General features: G+C 39.0%; 1 long non-coding RNA gene across 1 annotated transcript; it reads left to right on the top strand.

The window, feature by feature from the left end:
* Window positions 1-878: 878 nt before the first annotated feature.
* On the top strand, window positions 879-3,338 carry LOC115946757 (uncharacterized). The gene is made up of 2 exons (XR_004080793.2): window positions 879-1,108; window positions 2,976-3,338. It is a non-coding gene; the product is annotated as an uncharacterized lncRNA (long non-coding RNA).
* The last annotated feature ends 3,141 nt before the right edge of the window (window positions 3,339-6,479 follow it).

Below are 6,479 nucleotides of genomic sequence, written 5' to 3'. Positions count from 1 at the left end.
TGCAGGGGGGTTGGAACTGGATGAGCTTTAAGGTCCCTTCCAACCCCAAGTATTCTATGATTTTTCCTAAGATCTCATCTCAGTCTTCCCTCTGGCAGGTTAAAGCCATTCCCCCTTGTCCTGTCACTACAGGCCCTTGTCTAAAGCCCCTCTCCAAATTTCTTGTAGCTGATTTAAAAATTGTCAGCTGCTCTAAGGTCTTGCTGGAGCCTTCTCTTTTCCAAGCTGAACAAGACCAATTCTCTCAGCGTGAGCCAAACTCTCTTCACCTATTAATGCTGTGCACATTTAGTATTAATACCTGCGATCACTATGAAACCACTTTCCATTTTAAGAGTACTCAGGTCCAAATCCTGCCTGTGGCAACATCCACTTAAGTCAATGAGATTGAAAGATGCCTATCTGCAAGCTGAATCTGGATTATTGCTGTGTCTGTGTCTCATGCAGTACCTCAATGCTCCCATGAAGTGTTAAATGTGTATTCCACTGACTTTACCAAGAGTAAACATTTGCAGAAGCCGAGTTTTCTCCTTTTTCTATACTGCTTTTACTGTAAGACTTAGTTAAGTGATCATTAGAATACTTAAACTTATCTAAGAATTCACTAGGAATAACAGTATTGGGTTCTTCTAACAGACAGCCTTAGAAGGAGGCGACTCTTACGTGCATGGAGACATAATGATGAACAAAGATGGTGAATTTCCAGTGTACAGACTAAGAGCCTTTGTATTGTGTGTTAGTCCTCAGAAAATATGCTAATCCAAAAACTTTTTTCACATGATCCAGTTCCCAGATTTGCATTTTCATGTGTACGTGCTTGGAAGAGTATATGTGTGCACTAATTTATATGGAAATAGGCATATCTGCACAGCAGGCTTGCTGCTGAAGTGAGAAGGCTGCAGGAATGCTGTGGTTTGCTCCATGGGGAGGGCAGCAGTACCATCTTAGAGATGGGGCTGAGTCTAGAGTTGGTGATTTACATGTGTGTTTTGCAGAACAGATTCGTACAGAAAGATTGTCCTCGCTGGTGGAGCTGCTTGTCACTTGCTTTCTGCTGCAAATGACTAAGTCTCCTGGTGTACTTTGACACTAGGAAGAAACAGAAATGGTAAGAAGATTATTTTACTTTACAGATAAGATGAAAATGTTATTTATTAATTTTGTACATTTTAAATATTTCATGTTATTTGGAATGTGCTGAGAGTGAGCAGTTCTCTCAGGGGAATAAACAGATATATTTTCTGATTAACACTTGATGATTTGTGAGTGATTAAAGAACTGTGCTTTTTTTGGGTGACAAGGTCAGTAACCAAAGTGACAAAATACATTCTTCCTCTAAGCAGTACAAGTGGTTGCTTTTCAAAAGAATGTCTTCTCATAGGGCACTTTGACCTTGTTTTGGATTTTGTTTGTACAATGAAATCCTAGTCCTGCCATTTTAACCACACACTCCTGCAGATTTCAAACAATAGCATGTTTTCTGTGGCCAAGTCCTTACTACACTTCTTTGGTAACAAAAGTTGGTCTCCTGTATTCATATCTCTAGTAGAGTGACTGATCAGAAGTTGGTTTCTTATTAATTTGATTTGTAAAGCTATATGTTTTAGAGGGCTGGGTTGCTATTGCAATTGTTTTGGCAGGATGGTAAGCAACACACAGGTTTATTTGTAATGTATTAAGTCTTTCACATACTGTTCTGTACTTAGAGGCTCCACAATTTATTTTTTGTTGCAGCTTGCCTTTAGTCCTTGCCAATTTATTTTCTTTCTTTTTCCAAACAAAGCTAGTGTTGTCAAAGCCTAACATTAAAGAATTTTAATAGCTAGACCCAGTTACAGAGCTGATTTTGAATTGTCTGTACTACTTTTGACTAAATAAACTGCAAATAGGCTACAGAGACATGACCCACTAGCCAACACCATTAAAATACCCTCTTGACTTTAAGGCCCCTGGACTTAATGCTTTTGCTACCATCATCCATTAGCATTTTCTGAAATACTGCTATTAAGAAGTTCTTAAAATGAGATCACTGCACTGGCAAACAGTTTTTTCTGATTCAGTAATAACATTTCCAGGGGCAGCACTACAGTTTTTCTTGGTTAGTTTTTGCCAGAAATTTTTATTGGTTTTTTTTTTTTTTTTTTTTTTTAATTACAATGTGAATACAAAAAGAGCATTTTCCAAGACAACGCAGAAGAGTGGGAAAGAAAGGAAGGGTAAGCTCTTCCTTTGCATTTGATATCATCCCTGCAGCTTTGCAGGTCCTGCATGGTAAACAAGAAATTGAGTTAATATATCTCACATATGTTTATAGTATAAGCCATGGAACATAGTTCCCTGACGTGTGCTGTTTATGCCCTATCTTTTGGCTTGGAGGATGGCAGCAGGATAATAAGCTGTGGAGAAGAACACTAACTGAGGTGGAAGTAGGAAGTAAGAGAAAGGAAATATCATCAGATCCCTCAAGATTTCCTGAGTTTGTCAGAATTACTTTCAACCTCCTTATCCTAGGCTCAGCAAGAGACTTCGGTTCTCAAGGAGTTAAGGATTGTTGGAAGCTGCTGCTCTTACTTAATCTCATCATGTTCCTTTGAAGGGAGGAGGAAATGTTCCCAAGGCTCGGGTGGGAAGGGGCATGAGAGTAAGACTGTTTACCAAGGATGCACTAAGGCTTGTAAAGATCTGAGACACTTTTTATGAGTATACCAGGGCTCTTAGGGACGAAAGCAAAGAACCCTCTGATCCTGCAGAGAGGAAGGAGAAGGGGAACAAGGCAGTGAGACTCTTAATGTGCCTCAGTGGTTTTTAAGGTGAAATGAAAATGAAATGAAATTAAAATGAAATGAAACTAATGAAATCATGTTCTACATTGGGTATGGCAGCTCCCTTTGTATGGACTTTAAAAAAAAAAAAAGAGGAAAAGTCTATTTCACTCCTTACTTTTCTCATTGCTTTCTCCATTCCTCCCCTCACAGAGCTGGCCAATGGTGGAATCATAGAATCATTCTACAGCATACTTCCTAAGGGCCACAGGAGGGAAGAATTCAGATTCATCTGGATTTTGAGCATCAGCAGAGTGTGATTTTGGTCCAGAAGACATAATACATATTTATGGTAAACTGAATGGTATTCCTGTCTATCCCCAACACTATGTGTCTTACATAAGGCATGGATGCTTCCAAAGCATCTCAGCTCCAGATTTCCAAAATTTCCAATGCTGAGCATTCAGTGCTATGTTTCATGTTACCTTTTAACTCTCTAGATCCTATTTTATAGAATGTCCTGTACAGATTTTTAACTCTAAATAAAATATCAGTCTCATTTTAGTATCTCTGCAACGCTTGTTTGCTTGTCAGACCTTATGTTAAGAAAAGGGGACAAACAATGGAAAGATAAATGCAGCAGCATTGGAACCTCTATGAATTGTGGGTGACGTTCTACTGTTCACAGGAACGGTTGGACAAAGTATTAAAAATGACCAGGATTTTTTTAAACAGACACAATTAAAAGCTGATCTTTCAGTTACCTAAAGCCGCTTTGCTAATTTTCTCCATGCTATTCGACCTGGTAGGTACTGTTGGAAGAAAGGAATCAGGTTTCTTCCATCAGTGCTCTTTTAAGAACACTTTGAAACCCATTCTACTCCTCCCTCAGTATCTGGCAACTACTGCCTCTTCATGTGAAAAACTAATACAGAAAAAACATAGCTTAGACAGGAGGATGTTTCACTCTCAAAGACTGAGTTTTTTTCAGCCAGAGGAAGCAATGGCTGGGATAGTTCAACATCCATCCTGCTGGAAGACAGAAACTAAGAGAAATCTAACAACATATAATCTACATTTTAGATAAGTTCATTTAAAACATATAACGGGCAAACTGCAACCAAAGGGTTATTCTCTCACTCATCTATTCAGGAGAATTGACAGGACATATATCCAAAGGAAAATATCATAAGTTTCAAACAGGTCTGATTGTTTTCACTGGAGAAGAATAGATTAGTGAGAGTTCACTGTCTAATTGGTATTTAACTCACATCTTATCTTGAGGAATATATATAAACCATCTTCTGGTTCTGAAAAAAAGCAAGTTTAAGTTTACTAAATAAAGCCATTATATTCAGACTTTTATTCTTCTAATTCAGATGCAAAACTGGAAGTGTCTTACTAAAAACTTAGTCAACCTGGAAAGAGATTGAGTTTGTTAGGTCATCTCACATAAACTCCTTAACACAAACCCATTAGAAAAACCCACATGATACTGTTTACAGGTATAATGCCAGGCCTAATAGTGGGTCATCACTACTAGATTATTCGATTAGACTATTACTCATCCTGTATTCCAACACCAGAAGTAAATAGGAAGTAAAATAAAACTAATCAGGAATAAAAGAAACAACTATTGGAAGATAAATGCTCCTCCATCACTAGAGCCCCCAGATGCTTTGTTCAAATACTTTAATGATATTGTTAATGATATTATCACCACAGTGGTGAAATACAGAGTGGAGAAGTGGACAATACAGTTCTTGGAAGACTGGCTGAATTGCCAGGCTCAAAAGTTCGTGACTTGTGCTACAGTGTCCAGCTGGCAGCTGGTGACCTGTGATATCTTTCAGGGGACAATAATAAGACCAATGATACTTAATGTCTTTATTAATGACCTGGATTAGAGCATGGAGTATACACTCAAGAAGCTCACAGACTACAGCAATCTGGGAGGCACAGATGACAGTGAGGTGGCAGGGATGCTAACCAGAAGGACCTTGGCAGAATGCAGAAATGGACTTGCAGCAACTGCATAAAGTTCAACAAAGTTAGAAGAGTGCAAAATCCTGCAATGTGGACAGAATAATCCCAAGAAACAATACAGGCTGGGCATGAACTGACCAGGAAGCAGCATTGCAGAAAAGGACATGGGGGTTGTGATGGGCAAGTTGATCATGAGGCATTGGAATGCCCTTGCAGCAAAGGTTTATCACATCATGGCCTGTGTTAGCACCAGTTGCCAGCAGACTAAATGATACAGTTATTCCACTCTACTTTGCACTTTGTAGCACACCTTAGGAAAACTGTGTCCAGTTTTGGTCCTCCAAGTTCAAGAGAAACGTGAAAAATCGGAAAGGGTCAATCAGAGGGCCACTAAGATCTTTAGAGGGTCTGAAAGCTTCTCATGTATAAAAGGGAACTGGAACTCCCCCCAAAAGAGGCTTATCTCAGATGCACAGTCAAATGTGTTCACTGTGTAACAGCTGGTAGTGGGAAGTGGGAGAGATACATCTGTTCATTTATGAATTCTTTCTGGTTTCAGAGATGGAGTCTAGCATACAGCAAGAAATTCAGGAAGAATTAGCATGGAATGGTTGTCTTGTGTTTGCCCGCTATGAATTCTATTGTCAGTAACTTTGCTTTCAAATAGCTTATCTCAAGACAAACTGATGATGGCAGAAGGAGGTACCTGAATATGACATCTTTTCCTTCATACTGTCATCCTTCGTGCAAATGAGGGAAGGAGAAGGCAAGAAATAGGTCAGCGTCACTTTCAGATACTTAGCATTGCGTTAAAAAAACCTAAAATCACTCAAAGCACATCAGTCCAACACAAGGCTGAAAAGCAAAACCTACATCATTTGTTTCCAGGAAAAGCCTGAAGCCATCTGGCAGTGTGTTGATCTTGCTTTAAAAATATTTATTCTTAGCTTCTAGGTAAGATAAATGAATGACAACTATACAACAATTAAAAACACAAGTAAGAGAAATTGAGGGAGAAGAAAGGTTATTTTTACCAGTAAATGCTTTCTTATGTGACAGTATTTTACACTTATTAGCAAGCAGTGCTTTTGATGCAGTACACGATGAAGTACAATAGTCAATTTTCTCTTTGTTGTCACTTAAGTTGTAAGCAAAACTTCTGTTTAAAAATCAAGTGTTCTGTTTCATACCACAATTTCACTGGCAAGCTCAGCTCTGCATGAGGGGAATGTTTCAAGTGACTTCAGCTCTAATGCTTCAGCCCAGTGGAAATCAGGCTGCTTATGCTTATAGTGGTTGGCTCAGGCCAGAGTTCCAGTTTCTTTTCTGAAATCCCTGGGAATCAACAGGCGGGGCTGCCTCCTCCCCTGATACTCTGAAGTTTCTCATTTTGCTCCTTCAGCCTCAAAGTTATGAGCATCTCCCCTGAGAGCTGCTTTGAATTCCTATTCCAGTCTAACCACAAGGCAATTACCAGAAAATAGGTGTTGTACAAAGGAAGCAGCTATGAGGTCTGTGCCAGTCCCTCCTACCCAGAAACTCAGAATTTATGTCTTGGAACTAGATGATCTTAAGATCTTTTCCAACCCTAATTATTCTATGATTCTATGATATAGAAACCAAAAGTTTCAGTGAACTGTGGGGACTGTTTATGGCACTAGGTATTTTTGTGTATGATTCTGAAATGATCTGTGAACACAAGATTTTTCTTTTTTTTCTGCATTTGGTAGC

This window comes from Melopsittacus undulatus, chromosome 8 (genome assembly GCF_012275295.1).
Source record: "Melopsittacus undulatus isolate bMelUnd1 chromosome 8, bMelUnd1.mat.Z, whole genome shotgun sequence".
NCBI classification, from domain to species: Eukaryota; Metazoa; Chordata; class Aves; order Psittaciformes; family Psittaculidae; genus Melopsittacus; species Melopsittacus undulatus.
This window is presented reverse-complemented; position numbering and strand designations above follow the sequence as displayed.